The sequence below is a fragment of the Artemia sp. Qi Xiang Cuo genome, unplaced genomic scaffold, assembly GCF_049724085.1.
Source record: "Artemia sp. Qi Xiang Cuo unplaced genomic scaffold, ASM4972408v1 HiC_scaffold_32, whole genome shotgun sequence".
NCBI lineage: Eukaryota > Metazoa > Arthropoda > Branchiopoda > Anostraca > Artemiidae > Artemia > Artemia sp. Qi Xiang Cuo.
Genome location: NW_028297441.1, coordinates 1,432,472 through 1,451,577, shown reverse-complemented (window position 1 = coordinate 1,451,577; position 19,106 = coordinate 1,432,472).

Below are 19,106 nucleotides of genomic sequence, written 5' to 3'. Positions count from 1 at the left end.
AGTCCACACTACCATTTTCCGTCCCATTTTGCCTAAATGGGACTAAACGGGGGCAACGCGCTAAAGGCGTGACCCTAAAAGTTCAGTGAGAAAATTTTATTTTCAGACCTTTACAGTAAAAAAATATTATTTAAGCTCTCGCTTCCACTTCCTCGCACTCCTGACCAGTTCTGTTGGAATATCCCAAGTCTCTGGATTCGGTACTTCCCTCTTGACATGCATAATATCGGATATTGTTTCTGGCAGTAGTCTGTTCCGGAGGGGGGTCCGAACTAGCTTTAAAAGCAAAAACTGACGTTCGGCCGAAGCGCTGCTATGAGGCAACGAAATAATACCCTTTATGAATATAGGTAGGTGAACAAAACCAGAGTCCCCAGCACCATCCTTGAGGGCGGACACTGAATTCCAAAATTCCAAAACTGACACTTTCCCTTCCCCTAGCTCTTTCTTCAAGAATGGTAGTCACCTCCACTCTCTGTTTAGGGCTTCAACTTCCAGTGAACCCTTGAAACAGTCCTTGAATATGCGGAAAAGAGGGATTATAGAAGGAACTGATCTGGATAAAGTAGTTTCTGGAGATAACCAGTCTAGCATTCGAAGCAAGGGGTCTTCACTGTTTACTCTTTGCTTTATTTCAGAGCACAGCTTGATATAAAACGCAAGGCAATTTTTCTTTTTCGCAGCTAGCTGTCTGTCTTGAAGTTTCCGACTTTTAAGATCAATTGCAAAGAGCTCAAGTTCGGATCCAAAATGCATATCCGTCTCCATAGTTTACAAGTGTTCATACGCGTGTACAAGTGTTCATAAGCGTTTACAAATGTTCATAAGTGTGTACAAGTGTTCATAAGCGTTTACAAGTGTTAATAAGCGTTTACAAGTGTTCATAAGCCATTACAAGTGTTCATGGGCGTTTACAACTGTTAATAAGCGTTAACAAGTGATCATAAGCGTTTACAAGTGTTCCTTAGCGTTTACAAGTGTTCATACGCGTTTACAAGTGTTCAAAAGCGTTTACAAGTTTTCATAATCGTTTACAAGTGTTCATAAGCGTGTACAAGTGTTCATAAGTGTTTAAAAGTGTTCAAAAGCATGTACCAGTTTTAATAGGCGTTTAAAATTGTTAATAAACTCGCAAAAGTGTTCATAAGTGGTTACAAGTGTTTCTTATCTTTTACAAGCGTTCTTAAGCATTTACAAGTGTTCATAAGCGTTAACAAGTGTTCATAAGTGTTTAAAAGTGTTCATAATCGTGTAAAAGTTTTCATAAGCGTTTGCAAGTTTTCATAAACGTCTACAAGTGTTCAAAAGCGTTTACAAGTGTTCATAAGCGTATACAAGTGTTCATAAGGGTCTACAAGTGTTCATACAACTGTTAATAAGCGTTTACAAGTGTTCATAAGTGTTACAAGTGTTCAAAAGCGTTTACAAGTGTTCATAAGCGTGTACAAGTGTTCATAAGCGTTCACAAGTGTTAATAACCGTTTACAAGTGTTCATAAGCGTTTACAAGTGTTCATAAGCGTTTACAAGTGTTCATAAGCGTTTACAAGAGTTCATAAGCGTGTGCAAGTGTTCATACAACTGTTAATAAGAGTTTACAAGTTTTCATAACGTGTACAAGTGTTCACACAACTGTTAATAAGCGTTTACAATTGTTCATACGCGTGTACAAGTATTCATAAGCGTTTACAAGTGTTCATAAGCGTTTACAAGTGTTCATAAGCGTTTACAAGTGTTCATAAGCGTTCACAAGTGTTCCGAAGCGTTTACAAGTGTTCATAAGCGTTTACAAGTGTTCATAAGCGTTTACAACTGTTCATAAGCGCGTACAAGTGTTCATAAGCGTTCACAAGTGTTCATAAGCATTTACAAGTGCTCCTTAGCGCTTACAAGTGTTCATAAGCGTTTACAAGTGTTCATAAGCGTTTACAAGTGTTCATAAGTGGTTACAAGTGTTCATAAGCTTGTAAAAGTGTTCATACAACTGTTAATAAGCGTTTACAAGTGTTCATAATCGTTTACAAGTGTTCATAAGCGTTTGTAAGTGTTCATAAGCGTGTACAAGTGTTCATACAACTTTTAATAAGCGTTTACAACTGTTAATAAGCGTTTACAAGTGTTCATATACGTTTACAAGAGTTCCTTAGCGTTTACAAGTGCTCATAAGCGGTTACAAGTGTTTATAAGCGTTTACAAGTGTTCATAAGTGTTTACAAGTGTTCATACAACTGTTAATAAGCGTTTACAAGTGTTTATAAGCGTTTACAAGTGTTCCTTAGCGTTTACAAGTGTTCATAAGCGTTTACAAGTGCTTATAAGCGTTTACAAGTTTTCATAAACGTTTACAAGTGTTCATAAGCGTTTACAAGTGTTCATAAGCGTTTACAAGTATTCATAAGCGTGTAGAAGTTTTCATAGAACTGTTAATAAGTGTTTGAAAGTGTTCATACGCGTGTACAAGTGTTCATAAGCGTTCATAAGTGTTCATAAGCGTTTTCAATTATTCATAAGAGTTTACAAGTGTTCATAATCGTGTTCAAGTGTTCATAAGCGTGTACAAGTGTTCATACAACTATTAATAAGCGTATACAAGTTTTCATAAGCGTGTACAAGTGTTCATACAACTGTTAATAAGCGTTTACAAGTGTTCATAAGCGTGCACAAGTGTTCATAAGCGTGTACAAGTGCTCATAAGCGTTTACAAGTGTTCATAAGCGTTTATAAGTGTTCATAAGCGTGTACAAGTGTTCATACAACTGTTAATAAGGGTTTACAAGTGTTCATAAGCGTGTACAAGTGTTCATACAACTGTTAATAAGCGTTTACAAGTTTTCATAAGCGTGTACAAGTGTTCATAAGCGTTTACAAGTGTTCATAAGCGTTTACAAGTGTTCATAAGCGTTTACAACTGTTCATAAGCTTTTATAAGTGTTCATAAGCGATTACAAGTGTTCATAAGCGTTTACAAGTGTTCATAAGCGTTTACACGTGTTCATAAGCGTTTACAAGTGTTCATAAGCGTTTACAAGTGTTCCTTATCGTTTACAAGTGTTCATAAGCGTTTACAAGTGTTCATAAGCGGTTACAAGTGTTCATACGTGATACAAGTGTTCATAAAACTGTTAATAAGCGTTTACAAGTGTTCATAAGCGTTTACAAGTGTTCATAAGCGTTTACAAGTGTTCATAAGCGTTTACAAGTGTTCATAAGCGTGTACAAGTGTTCATACAACTGTTAATAAGCGTTTACAACTGTTAATAAGCGTTTACAAGTGTACATATATGTTTACAAGTGTTCCTTAGCGTTTAGAAGTGTTCATTAGCGTTTACAAGTGTTCATAAGCGGTTACAAGTCTTCATAAGCGTTTACAAGTGTTTATAAGCGTTTACAAGTGTTCTTTAGCGTTTACAAGTATTCATAAGCGTTTACAAGTGCTCATAAGCGTTTACAAGTTTTCATAAGCGTTTACAAGTGTTCATAAGCGTGTACAATTGTTCATAAAAGTGTTAATAAGCGTTTACAAGTGTTCATACGCGTGTACAAGTGTTCATAAGCGTTTACAAGTGTTCATAAGCGTTTACAAGTGTTTATAAGCGTTTACAAGTGTTCATAAGCGTGTAAAAGTGTTCATACAACTATTAATAAGCGTTTACAAGTGTTCCTTAGCGTGTACAAGTGTTCATAAGCGTTTACAAGTGCTCATAAGCATTTACAAGTTTTCATAAACGTTTACAAGGGTTCATAAGCGTTTACAAGTGTTCATAAGCGTTTACAAGTATTCATAAGCGTGTACAAGTGTTCATACAACTGTTAATAAGTGTTTGAAAGTGTTCATACGCGTGTACAAGTGTTCATAAGCGTTCATAAGTGTTCATAAGCGTTTTCAAGTGTTCATAAGCGTTTACAAGTGTTCATAAGCGTTTACAAGTGTTCATAAGCGTGTACAAGTGTTCATACAACTGTTAATTAGCTTTTAAAAGTGTCCATAGTCGTTTATAATGGTTTAAACTACTGTTCATAAGAGTTTACAAATGTTCATACGCGTGTAAAAGTGCTTATTAGTGTTCACAAGTATTAATTAACGGGTAAAAGTGTTCATAAGCGTGCACAAGTGTTCATAAGCGTGTACAATTGTTCAAACAACTGTTAATAAGGGTTTACAAGTGTTCATAAGCGTTTTCAAGTGTTCATAAGTGTTTAAAAGTTTTCATAAGCGTGTACAAGTGTTCATAAGCGTTTACAAGTGTTCGTAAGCGTTTACAAGTGTTTATAAGCGTTTACAAGTGTTCATAAGCTTTTAGAAGTGTTCATAAGTGTGTACAAGTGTTCATAAGCGTTTACAAGTGTTCAAAAGCGTTTACAAGTGTTCATAAGCGTTTACAAGTGTTCATAAGCGTTTACAAGTGTTCCTTATCGTTTACAAGTGTTCATAAGCGTTTACAAGTGTTCATAAGTGGTTACAAGTGTTCATACGCGATACAAGTGTTCATAAAACTGTTAATAAGCGTTTACAAGTGTTCATAAGCGTTTACAAGTGTTCATAAGCGTTTACAAGTGTTCATAAGCGTGTACAAGTGTTCATACAACTGTTAATAAGCGTTTACAACTGTTAATAAGCGTTTACAAGTGTACATATATGTTTACAAGTGTTCCTTAGCGTTTAGAAGTGTTCATTAGCGTTTACAAGTGTTCATAAGCGGTTACAAGTCTTCATAAGCGTTTACAAGTGTTTATAAGCGTTTACAAGTGTTCTTTAGCGTTTACAAGTATTCATAAGCGTTTACAACTGATCATAAGCGTTAACAAGTTTTCATAAACGTTTACAAGTGTTCATAAGCGTTTACAAGTGTTCATAAGCGTTTACAAGTGTTCATAAGCGTTTACAACTGTTAATACAACTATTAATAAGCGTTTAAAAGTGTTCATACGAGATTACAAGTGTTCATAAGCGTTTACAAGTGTTCATAAGCGTTTACAAGTGTTCATAAGCGTGTAAAAGTGTTCATACAACTATTAATAAGTGTTTACAAGTGTTCATATGCGTGTAAAGTGTTCATACAACTATTAATAAGCGTTTACAAGTGTTCATACGCGTAAACAAGTGTTCATAAGCGTTTACAAGTGTTCAAAAGCGTTTACAAGTTTTCATAAACGTTTACAAGTGTTCATAAGCGTTCACAAGTGTTCATAAGCGTTTAGAAGTGTTCATAAGCGTGCACAAATGTTCATAAGTGTTCACATGTGTTCATTAGTGTTCAAACGTGTTCATAAGAGTTTACAAGTGTTCCTTAGCGTTTACAAGTGTTCCTTATCGTTTACAAGGGTTCATAAGCGTTTACAAGTGTCCATAAGCGGTTACAAGTGTTCATACGCAATTCAAGTGTTCATAAAACTGTTAATAAGCGTTTAAAAGTGTTCATAAGCGTTTACAAGTGTTCATAAGCGTGTACAAGTGTTCATACAACTGTTAATAAGCGTTTACAAGTGTTCATACGCGTGTACAAGTGTACATATATGTTTACAAGTGTTCCTTAGCGTTTAGAAGTGTTCATTAGCGTTTACAAGTGTTCATAAGCGTTTACAAGTGTTTATAAGCGTTTACAAGTGTTCTTTAGCGTTTACAAGTAGTCATAAACGTTTACAAGTGTTCATAAGCGTTTACAAGTGTTCATAAGCGTTTAAAAGTGTTCATAAGCGTGTACAAGTGTTCATACAACTGTTAATTACCGTTTACAAGTGTTCATAAGAGTTTACAAGTGTTCATAAGCGTTTAAAAGTGTTCATAAGCGTGTACAAGTGTTCATAAGCGTGTAAAAGTGTTCGACTACAACTATTAATAAGTGTTTACAAGTTTTCATAAGCGTGTAAAGTGTTCATACAACTATTAATAAGCGTTTACAAGTGTTCATACGCGTGTACAAGTGTTCATAAGCGTTTACAAGTGTTCAAAAGCGTTTACAAGTTTTCATGAACGTTTACAAGTTTTCATAAGCGTTTACAAGTGTTCAAAAGAGTTTACAAGTGTTCATAAGCGTTTACAAGTGTTCATAATCGTTTACAAGTGTTCAGAAGAGTTTACAAGGGTTCATAAGCGTGTACAAGTGTTCATAAGCGATTACAAGTGTACATAAGCGTTTAAAAGTGTTCATAATCGTTTAAAAGTGTTCATAAGCGTTTACAAGTGTACATAAGCGTTTACAAGTGTTCATAAGCGTTTACAAGTCTTCATAAGCGTTTACAAGTGTTCATAAGTGTTTACAAGTGTTCATAAGCGTTTACAAGTCTTCATAAGCGTATGCAAGTGTTCATAAGCGTGTACAAGTGTTCATACAACTGTTAATAAGCGTTTACAAGTGTTCATAAGCATTACAAGTGTTCATAAGTGTTTACAAGTGTTCATAAGCGTGTACAAGTGTTCATAAGCGTTCCCAATTTTAATAAGCGTTTACAAGTGTTCATAAGCGTTTACAAGTGTTCATAAGCGTTTACACGTGTTCATAAGCGTGTACAAGTGTTTAATAAGCGTTTACAATTGTTCATAAGCGTGTACAAGTGTTCATAAGCGTTCACAAGTGTTAATAAGTGTATACAAGTGCTTATAAGCTTTCACAAGTATTCATAAGCGTTTATAATTGTTCATAAGCGTGTACAATTATTTATACAACTGTTAATAAGCGTTTAAAAGTGTTCATAAGCGTTTACAAGTGTACATATATGTGTACAAGTGTTCCTTAGCGTTTAGAAGTGTTCATATTAGTCGTTTACAAGTGTTCATAAGCGGTTACAAAGTCTTCACGTAAGCGTTTACAAGTGTTTATAAGCGTTTACAAGTGTTCTTTAGCGTTTACAAGTGTTCATAAGCGTTTACAAGTGCTCATAAGCATTTACAAGTTTTCATAAACGTTTACAAGTGTTCATAAGCGTTTACAAGTGTTCATAAGCGTTCATAAGTATTCATAAGCGTGTACAAGTGTTCATAGAACTGTTAATATGCGTTTACAACTGTTAATAAGCGTTTACAAGTGTTCATAAGCGTTTAAAAGTGTTCATAAGATTTTACAAATGTTAATACAACTGTAAATAAGTGTTTACATGTGTTCATAAGTGTTTAAAAGTATTTATAAGCGGGCAAAACTGTTCATAAACGTTTACATGCTTTAAGCAACATGCTAAAGATTCCAGTGTTACGCAAATTCGTTCAGAGGCGTTTTAATGTGATCATAAAAGTGTACATCAGCAATTAAAAGTGTCGCTGCGCGTTTTCAAGTTTTCATAAATATGTAATCCGTTTCCATAGCGTTTAAAAGCATTAATAAGCATGTAAAAGTGTTCATAAGCGTGCAAAAGAGTTCATAAGTGTTTACAAGTGTTCATACAACTGTTAATAAGCGTTTACAACTGTTAATAAGCGTTTACAAGTGTACATATATGTTTACAAGTGTTCCTTAGCGTTTAGAAGTGTTCATTAGCGTTTACAAGTGTTCATAAGCGGTTACAATTCTTCATAAGCGTTTACAAGTGTTTATAAGCGTTTACAAGTGTTCTTTAGCGTTTACAAGTATTCATAAGCGTTTACAAGTGCTCATAAGCGTTAACAAGTTTTCATAAACGTTTACAAGTGTTCATAAGCGTTCACAAGTGTTCATAAGCGTTAACAAGTGTTCATAAGCGTTCACAAGTGTTCATAAGCGTTTAAAAGTGTTCATATAACTATTAATAAGCGTTTACAAGTGTTTATAAGCGTGTACAAGTGTTCATACAACTATTAATAAGCGTTTACAAGTGTTCATACGTGTGTACAAGTGTTCATAAGCGTTTACAAGTGTTCAAAAGCGTTTACAAGTTTTCATAAACGTTTACAAGTGTTCATAAGCGTTTACAAGTGTTCAAAAGCGTTTACAAGTGTTCATAAGCGTTTACAAGTGTTCATAAGCGATTACAAGTGTTCATAAGCGATTACAAGGGTTTAAAAGCGTGTACAAGTGTTCATAAGCGATTACAAGTGTACATAAGCGTTTACAAGTGTTCATAAGCGTTTAAAAGTTTTCATAAGCGTTTACATGTGTTCATAATTGTTTACAAGTGTTCATAAGCGTTTAAAAGTGTTCATAAGCGTATGCATGTGTTCATAAATGTCTACAAGTGTTCATAAGCGTTTACAAGTGTTCATAAGCGTATGCAAGTGTTCATAAGCGTGTACAAGTGTTAATACAACTGTTAATATGCTTTTACATGTGTTCATAAGGATTACAAGTGTTCATAATTGTTTAATAGTTTTCATAAGCGTTTAAAAGTGTTCATAAGCGTTAACAATTTTAATAATAGTGTAAAATTTTTCATAATCGTTTACAAGTTTTCATAATCGTGTACAAGTGTTCATAAGAGTTTACAAGTGTTCATACAACTGTTAATAAGCGTTTACAATTGTTCATAAGCTTGTACAAGTATTCATAAGCGTTTACAAGTGTTCATAAGCGTTTACAAGTGTTCATAAGCGTTTACAAGTGTTCATAAGCGTTCACAAGTGTTCTGAAGCGTTTACAAGTGTTCATAAGCGTTTACAAGTGTTCATAAGCGTTTACAAGTGTTCATAAGCGTGTACAAGTGTTCATAAGCGTTCACAAGTGTTCATAAGCGTTTACAAGTGTTCCTTAGTGCTTACAAGTGTTCATAAGCGTTTACAAGTGTTCATAAGTGTTTACAAGTGTTCATAAGCGGTTAAAAGTGTTCATAAGCGTTTCTAAGTGTTCATAAACGTGTACAAGTGTTCATACAACTGTTAATAAGCGTTTACAACTGTTAATAAGCGTTTACAAGTGTTCATATACGTTTACAAGTGTTCCTTAGCGTTTACAATTGTTCATAAGCGCTTACAAGTGTTCATAAGTGGTTACAAGTGTTCACAAGCGTGTACAAGTGTCCATAAGCCTGTACAAGTGTTCATACAACTGTTAATAAGCGTTTGCAAGTGTTTATAAGCGTTTACAAGTGTTCCTTAGCGTTTACAAGTGTTCATAAGCGTTTACAAGTGCTCATAAGCATTTACAAGTTTTCATAAACGTTTACAAGTGTTCATAAGCGTTTACAAGTGTTCATAAGCGTTTACAAGTATTCATAAGCGTGTACAAGTGTTCATAGAACTGTTAATAAGTGTTTGAAAGTGTTCATACGCGTGTACAAGTGTTCATAAGCATTCATAAGTGTTCATAAGCGTTTTCAAGTGTTCATAAGCGTTTACAAGTATTCCTTAGTGCTTACAAGTGTTCATAAGCGTGTACAAGTGTTCATACAACTATTAATAAGCGTTTACAAGTTTTCATAAGCGTGTATAAGTGTTCATACAACTGTTAATAAGCGTTTACAAGTGTTCATACGCGAGTACAAGTGTTCATAAGCGTTTACAAGTGTTCATAAGCGTTTACAAGTGTTCATAAGCGTTTACAAGTGTTCATAAGCGTTTACAAGTGTTAATTATCGTTTACAAGTGTTCATAAGCTTTTACAAGTGTTCATAAGTGGTTACAAGTGTTCATAAGTAATACAAGTGTTCATAAAACTGTTAATAAGCGTTTACAAGTGTTCATAAGCGTTTACAAGTATTCATAAGCGTTTACAAGTGTTCATAAGCGTGTACAAGTATTCATACAACTGTTAATAAGCGTTTACAACTGTTAATAAGCGTTTACAAGTGTACATATATGTGTACAAGTGTTCCTTAGCGTTTAGAAGTGTTCATTAGCGTTTACAAATGCTCATAAGCGTTTACAATTCTTCATAAGCGTTTACAAGTGTTTATAAGCGTTTACAAGTGTTCTTTAGCGTTTACAAGTATTCATAAGCGTTTACAACTGCTCATAAGCGTTAAAAAGTTTTCATAATCGTTTACAAGTGTTCATAAACGTTCACAAGTGTTCATAAGCGTTTACAAGTGTTCATAAGCGTGTACAAGTGTTCATACAAGTATTAATAAGCGTTTACAAGTGTTCATACGCGTGTACAAGTGTTCATAAGCGTTCACAAGTGTTCATAAGCGTTTACAAGTGTTCATAAGTGTTTCCAAGTGTTCATAAGCGTGTAAAGTGTTCATAAGCCTTTACAAGTGTTCATAAGTGTTACCAAGTTTTTATAATAGTTTAAAGTGCTCATACAAATATTAATAAGAGTTTACAAGTGTTCATACATGTGTACAAGAGTTCATAAGCGTTTACAAGTGTTCAAAAGCGTTTACAAGTTTTTATGAACGTTTACAAGTGTTCAAAAGCGTTTACAAGTGTTCATAAGCGTTTACAAGTGTTCATAAGCGTTTACAAGTGTTCAGAAGCGATTACAAGTGTTCAGAAGCGATTACAAGTGTTCATAAGCGTGTACAAGTGTTCATAAGCGCTTACAAGTGTACATAAGCGTTTACAAGTGTTCATAAGCGTTTAAAAGTGTTCATAAGCGTTTACATGTGTTCATAAGTGTTTACAAGTGTTCATAAGCGTTTACAAGTGTTCATAAGCGTTTACAAGTTTTCATAAATGTCTACAAGTGTTCATAAGCGTTTACAAGTGTTCATAAGCGTATGCAAGTGTTCATAAGCGTGTACAAGTGTTCATACAACTGTTAATAAGCGTTTACAAGTGTTCATAAGCATTACAAGTGTTCATAAGCGTTTACAAGTGTTCATAAGCGTTTACAAGTGTTCATAAGCGTTCCCAATTTTAATAATCGTTTAAAAGTGTTAATAAGCATTTACAAGTTTTCTTACTCGTGTACAAGTGTTCATAAGAGTGTACAAGTGTTCATACAACTGTTAATAAGCGTTTACAATTGTTCATCCGCGTTTACAAGTATTCATAAGTGTTTACAAGTGTTCATAAGCGTTTAAAAGTGTTCATAAGCGTTTACAAGTGTTCATAAGCGTTCACAAGTATTCTTAAGCGTTTAAAAGTGTTCATAAGCGTTTACAAGTGTTCATAAGCATTTAAAAGTGTTCATAAGCGTGTACAAGTGTTCATAAGCGTTAACAAGTGTTAATAAGCATTTACAAGTGTTCCTTAGTGCTTACAAGTGTTCATAAGCGTGTACAAGTGTTCATAAGCGTTTACAAGTGTTCATAATTGGGTACAAGTGTTCATTAGCGTTTCCATGTGTTAATACAACTGTTAATAAGCGTTCACAAGTGTTCATAAACGTGTACAAGTGTTCATAAGCGTTTAAAAGTGTTCATAAGCGTGTACAAGTGTTCATACAACTGTTAATATGCGCTTAAAACTGTTAATAAGCATTTACAAGTGTTCTTATACGTTTACACGTGTTCATAAGCGTGTACAAGTGTTCATAAGCGCTTACAAGTGTTCATAAGTGGTTACAAGTGTTCACAAGCGTGTACAAGTGTTCATAAGCGTGTACAAGTGTTCATACAACTCTTAATAAGCGTTTGCAAGTGTTTATAAGCGTTTACAAGTGTTCCTTAGCGTTTACAAGTGTTCATAAGTGTTTACAAGTGATCATAAGCGTTTACAAGTTTTCATAACCGTTTACAAGTGTTCATAAGCGTTTACAAGTGTTCATAAGCGTTTACAAGTATTCATAAGCGTGTACAAGTGTTCATACAACTGTTAATAAGCGTTTGAAAGTGTTCATACGCGTGTATAAGTGTTCATAAGCATTCATAAGTGTTCATAAGCGTTTTCAAGTGTTCATAAGCGTTTACAATTGTTCCTTAGCGCTTACAAGTTTTAATAATCGTGTACAAGTGTTCATAAAACTATTAATAAGAGTTTACAAATTTTCATAATCGTGTGTAAGTGTTCATACAACTGTTAATAATAGTTTACAAATGTTCATACGCGAGTACAAGTGTTCATAAGCGTTTACAAGTGTTCATAAGCGTTTACAAGTGTTCATAAGCGTTTACAAGTGTTCATAAGCGTTTATAAGTGTTCATAAGCGTCTACAAGTGTTCAAACAACTGTTAATAAGGGTTTACAAGTGTTCATAAGCGTTTACAAGTGTTCATAAGCGTTTACAAGTGTTCATAAGCGTTTACAAGTGTTCCTTATCGTTTACAAGTGTTCATAAGCGTTTACAAGTGTTCATAAGCGGTTACAAGTGTTCATACGCGATACAAGTGTTCATAAAACTGTTAATAAGCGTTTACAAGTGTTCATAAGCGTTTACAAGTGTTCATAAGCGTGTACAAGTGTTCATACAACTGTTAATAAGCGTTTGAAAGTGTTCATACGCGTGTACAAGTGTTCATAAGCGTTCACAAGTGTTCATAAGCGTTTACAAGTGTTCATAAGCGTTTACAAGTATTCATAAGCGTTCACAAGTGTTCCGAAGCGTTTACAAGTGTTCATAAGTGTTTAAAAGTGTTCATAAGCGTTTACAAGTGTTCATAAGCGTGTACAAGTGTTCATAAATGTTCACAAGTGCTCATAAGCCTTTACAAGTGTTCCTTAGCGCTTACAAGTGTTCATAAGCGTTTACAAGTGTTCATAAGCGTTCACAAGTGTTCCGAAGCGTTTACAAGTGTTCATAAGCGTTTACAAGTGTTCATAAGCGTTTACAACTGTTCATAAGCGCGTACAAGTGTTCATAAGCGTTCACAAGTGTTCATAAGCGTTTACACGTGTTCCTTAGCGCTTACAAGTGTTCATAAGCGTTTACAAGTGTTCACAAGCGTTTACAAGTGTTCATAAGTGGTTACAAGTGTTCATAAACTTGTAAAAGTGTTCATACAACTGTTAATAAGCGTTTACAAGTGTTCATAATCGTTTACAAGTGTTCATAAACGTTTATAAGTGTTCATAAGCGTGTACAAGTGTTCATACAACTTTTAATAAGCGTTTACAACTGTTAATAAGCGTTTACAAGTGTTCATATACGTTTACAAGTGTTCCTTAGCGTTTACAAGTGCTCATAAGCGTTTACAAGTGTTCATAAGCGGTTACAAGTGTTCATAAGCGTCTACAAGTGTTCATACAACTGTTAATAAGCGTTTACAAGTGTTCAAAAGCGTTTACAAGTTTTCCTAAGCGTTTACAAGTGTTCATAAGTGGTCACAAGTGTTCAATAGCATGCACAAGTTTTCATAAGCATTTACAAGGGTTCAGAAGTGTTTACAGGTGTTCATAAGCGTGTAAAAGTATTTATAAGCATTTACAAGTTTTTATACAACTGTAAAAAAGCGTTTAAAATTGTTAATAAGCGTATACAAGTGTTCATCAGAATTAACAAGTGTTCATAAGCGTTTTCAAGTATTCATAAGCGTGTACAAGTGTTCATGCAACTATTAATAAGCGTTTACAAGTTTTCATAAGCGTGTACAAGTGTTCATACAACTGTTAATAAGCGTTTACAAGTGTTCATACGCGTGTACACGTGTTCATAAACGTTTACAAGTGTTCATAAGCGTTTACAAGTGTTCATAAGCGTTTATAAGTGTTCATAATCGTGTACAAGTGTTCATACAACTGTTAATAAGGGTTTACAAGTTTTCATAAGCTTGTAAAAGTGTTCATATAACTGTTAATAAGCGTTTAAAAATGTTCATAATCGTGTATAAGTGTTCATACAACTGTTAATAAGCGTTTACAAGTGTTCATAAGTGAGTACAAGTGTTCATAAGCGTTTACAAGTGTTCATAAGCCTTTAAAAGTGTTCATAAGAGTGTACAAGAGTTCAGATGCGTGCATAAGTGTTCTTAAGCGTGTACAAGTGTTCATAAGGGTATACAAGTGTTCAAAAGTATTTACAAGTGTTTATAAGCGTTCACAAGTGTTCATAAGCGTGTACAAGTGTTCCTAATCGTTTACAAGGGTTCATAAGCGTGTACAAGTGTTCATAATCTGTTACAAGTGTTCATACGCAATACAATTGTTCATAAAACTGTTAATAATCGTTTACAAGTGTTCATAAGCGTTTACAAGTGTTCATAATCGTTTACAAGTGTTCATAATCGTTTACAAGTGTTCATACAACTGTTAATAAGCTTTTACAACTGTTAATAAGAGTTTACAAGTGTACATATATGTTTACAAGTGTTCCTTAGCGTTTAGAAGTGTTCATTAGCGTTTACAAGTGCTCATAAGCGTTTACAAGTCTTCATAATCGTTTACAAGTGTTTATAAGCGTTTACAAGTGTTCTTTAGCGTTTAAAAGTATTCATAAGCGTTTACAAGTGCTCATAAGCGTTTACAAGTTTTCATAATCGTTTACAAGTGTTCATAAGCGTTTACAAGTGTTCATAAGCGTTTACAAGTGTTCATAAGCGTGTACAAGTGTTCATACAACTATTAATAAGCGTTTACAAGTGTTCATACGCGTGTACAAGTGTTCATAAGAGTTCACAAGTGTTCATAAGCGTTTACAAGTGTTCATAAGTGTTTCCAAGTGTTCATAAGCGTTTACAAGTGTTCATAAGCGTTTACAAGTGTTCATAAGTTTTTCCAAGTTTTCATAATATTTTAAAGTGCTCATACAAATATTAATAAGAGTTTACAAGTGTTCATACACGTGTACAAGTGTTCATAAGCGTTTACAAGTGTTCAAAAGCGTTTACAAGTTTTTATGAACGTTTACAAGTGTTCATAAAAGTTTACAAGTGTTCATAAGCGTTTACAAGTGTTCATAAGCGTTTACAAGTGTTCATAAGCGTTTACAAGTGTTCAGAAGCGATTACAAGTGTTCAAAAGCGTGTACAAGTGTTCATAAGCGCTTACAAGTGTACATAAGCGTTTACAAGTGTTCATAAGCGTTTAAAAGTGTTCATAAGCGTTTACATGTGTTGATAAGTGTTTACAAGTGTTCATAAGCGTTTACAAGTTGTCATAAGCGTTTACAAGTTTTCATAAATGTCTACAAGTGTTCATAAGCGTTTACAAGTGCTCATAAGCGTATGCAAGTGTTCATAAGCGTGTACAAGTGTTCATACAACTGTTAATAAGCGTTTACAAGTGTTCATTAGCGTTCACAAGTGTTCATAAGCGTTCACAAGTGTTCATAAGCGTGTACAAGTGTTCTTAAGCGTTCAAAAGTGTTCAAAAGCGTTTGCAAGTGTTCATAACCGTTTACAAGTGTTCATTAGCGTTCACAAGTGTTCATAAACGTTTGCAAGTGTTCATACAACTGTTAATAAGCGTTTACAAGTTTTCATAACGTGTACAAGTGTTCATACAACTATTAATAAGCGTTTACAAATTTTCATAACGTTTATAAGTGTTTATAAAACTTTTAATAAGTGTTTACAATTTTTCATAAGTGATTACTAGTTTTTATTAGCGTGCAAAACCTCTAATACATAGTTACTATTGTTTAGAAGAGTGCTAAAGTGTTCAAAAGTATGCATAATTGGTAATAAGAATGTAAAATTGTTTAAACAAATGTTAATAAGCGTTAAAAAGTGTCCATAAGCATTTACAACTCTCCATACAACTTTTAATAATAATTTACAAGTGCTCATTCTCGTGTTCAAGTGTTTCTTCTTGTTTATAAGTGTTCATAAGAGTTTAAAAGTGTTCATACAAGTTTAAATATGCATTTACAAGTGTCCATAAGCGTGTACAAGTGTTCATACAACTGTTAATAAGCGTTTACAATTGTTCATACGCGTGTACAAGTGTTCATAAGCGTTTACAAGTGCTCATAAGCGTTTACAAGTGTTCATAAGCGTTTACAAGTGTTCATAAGCGTTCACAAGTGTTCTGAAGCGTTTACAAGTGTTCATAAGCGTTTACAAGTGTTCATAAGCGTTTACAAGTGTTCATAAGCGTGTACAAGTGTTCATAAGCGTTAACAAGTGTTCATAAGCGTTTACAAGTGTTCCTTAGTGCTTACAAGTGTTCATAAGCGTTTACAAGTGTTCATAAGTGTTTACAAGTGTTCATAAGCGGTTACAAGTGTTCATTAGCGTGTAAAATTGTTCATACAAGTGTTCATAAGCGTTTACAAGTGTTCATAAGCGGTTAAAAGTGTTCATAAGCGTTTCTAAGTGTTCATAAACGTGTACAAGTGTTCATACAACTGATAATATGCGCTTACAACTGTTAATAAGCATTTACAAGTGTTCATTTACGTTTACAAGTGTTCCTTAGCGTTTACAAGTGTTCATAAGCGCTTACAAGTGTTCATAAGTGGTTACAAGTGTTCACAAGCGTGTACAAGTGTCCATAAGCCTGTACAAGTGTTCATACAACTCTTAATAAGCGTTTGCAAGTGCTTATAAGCGTTTACAAGTGTTCATTAGCGTTTACAATTGTTCATAAGTGTTTACAAGTGTTCATACCCATTTACAAGTTTTCATAAACGTTTACAAGGGTTCATAAGCGTTTACAAGTATTCATAAGCGTTTACAAGTGTTCATAAGCGTTCACAAGTGTTCCAAAGCGTTTACAAGTGTTCATAAGTGTTTACAAGTGTTCATAAGCGTTTACAAGTGTTCATAAGCGTGTACAAGTGTTCATAAATGTTCACAAGTGCTCATAAGCGTTTACAAGTGTTCCTAAGCGCTTAAAAGTGTTCATAAGCGTTTACAAGTGTTCATAAGTGTTTACAACTGTTAATAAGCGTTTACAAGTGTTCATAAGCGTTTACAAGTGTTCATAAGCGTTTATAAGTGCTCATAAGCGTGTACAAGTGTTCATACAACTATTAATAAGCGTTTACAACTGTTAATAAGCGTTTACAAGTGTTCATATACGTTTACAAGTGTTCCTTAGCGTTTACAAGTGTTCATAAGCGCTTACAAGTGTTCATAAGTGGTTACAAGAGTTCATAAGCGTGTACAAGTGTTCATAAGCGTGTATAAGTGTTCATACAACTGTTAATAAGCGTTTACAAGTGTTTATAAGCGTTTACAAGTGTTCCTTAGCGTTTACAAGTGTTCATAAGCGTTTACAAGTGCTCATAAGCGTTTACAAGTTTTCATAAGCGTTTACAAGTGTTCATAAGCGTTTACAAGTGTTCATAAGCGTTTACAAGTGTTCATAAGCGTTTACAAGTGTTCATAAGCGTGTACAAGTGTTTATGCAACTGTTAATAAGCGTTTACAAGTGTTCATAAGCGTTTACAAGTGTTCATGTGCAATACAAGTGTTCATAAAACTGTTAATAAGCGTTTACAAGTGTTCATAAGCGTTTACAAGTGTTCATAAGCGTTTACAAGTGTTCATAAGCGTGTACAAGTGTTCATACAACTGTTAATAAGCGTTTACAACTGTTAATAAGCGTTTACAAGTGTACATATATGTTTTACAAGTGTTCATAAGCGTTTAGAAGTGTTCATTAGCGTTTACAAATGTTCATAAGCGTTCACATGTGTTAATTAGTGTTTAAAAGTGTTAATTAGCGTTTAGAATAGTTAATAAGCAGGTACTAGTGTTCATAAGAGGTCGCTAGTTCTCATAATTCTGTACAAGTGCTTATACTTGTGCAAAAGTGCTCATAATCATGTAAGAGTGATAATAAGAGTTTACAAGTGTTCATAAGTGTTCACAAGTGTTCATAAGTGTGTACAAGTGTTTATAAGCGTGTACAAGTTTTCATAAGCGTGTACAAGTGTTCATAAGCGTGTACAAGTTTTAATAATCGTGCACTACTTCTTATAAGAGTGCACAAGTTTTCATAAATGTGTAAGATTGATAATCAGTGTTTACTAGTGTTCAAAATTGTTTAAAATTGTCATTAATTATGTTAGAGTGTTCACAAGCGTTTAAATGAGTTAATAATCGTTCCCAAGTTTTTATTAAAGTGTACATGGGTTAACAAGCGTTTACAAGTGTGCATAAGAATTTACAAGTGTTCAAAAATGTTTAAAAGTGTTAATATTCGTTTCAAAGTGTTCATAAGCGTGCAAAAGTATTCATAAGCGTGTAAATGTATTAATAAGCATGTACAAGTGTTCAGAATCATTTAAAAGTGTCCTTACAAGTGTTAATAAGTATATAAAATTGTTCATTAGCATGTACGATAGTTTATAAGCGCGTGTATAACTGGTATAAATCATTCACAAGGGTTCATATTCATGTAAAAGTGTTCGGAAGTATGTACAAGTATTCATGAGAATTATAAATAAACACTAAAAATATTAATAATCATTTATATTTGTTCTGATGCGTTCAAATGTTTTTAAAAGCGTTCGAAACCGTTCATAAACGTGCACAAGGGTTCATATGCGTTTAAAAGTGTTCATAAGTATTTACAAGTGTTCAAATGCGTCTAAAATTGTATATAATTGTTTACAAGTGTTCTTACAGCTGTTAATAAGCGTTTACAAGTGTTCGTAAGTGTCTACAAGTTTTCATAAGCGTTTACAAGTGTTTATAAGCGTTTAGAACTGTTCATAAGCGTGTAAAACTGTTCATAAGCGTTAACAAGTATTTATAAGCGTTTAAAAGTGTTCATAAGCGTTTACAAGAACTTATAATCTTGCTCAAGAGTTCATAAAGCTGTTCAAAAGCGTTTGAAAGTGTTAGGAATTGTGTCAAGGTTGTCATTATTGAGCTAAAGTGCTCAACATCGTGTGCAAATTTTAATAATCATTTCAATGAGATCTATTGCGTTCACGACAGTTTATAATCGTTTAAAATCGCTCATAATCTTGTAAAAGTGCTCATAAGCATGTAGAAGTATTCATACGTTTGGAAAAGTGTTCATAAGTGTGTACAAGTGTTCATAAGCGTTTACAAGTATTCATACGCGTGTAAAAGTTTTCCTAATCGGGTAAGGGTGTTTATAAGCTTGTACAAGTGTTCATAAACGTTCACAAGTGTTCATAATCGTTTAAAAGTGATAAAAATCATTAAAAAGGGTTCAAAAAAGTGATCATAAGCGTTTACAAGTGTTCATAAGCGTGTACAAGTGTTCATGAAACTGTTAATAAGCGTTCACATGTGTTTATAAGCGTGTTTAAGTGTTCATAAGCGTTTACAAGTTCATATGTGTTTACAAGTCATAAGCGTTTACAACTGTTCATAAGCGTGTACAAGCGTTCAAAAGAGTTTACAACTAATGACACAACTGCTAGTAAGCGTTTACAAGTGTTCATATGCGTGTACAAGTGTTCATAAGCATTTAAAACTGTTCATAGGTGTGTACAATTGTTCATACAACTGTTAATAAGC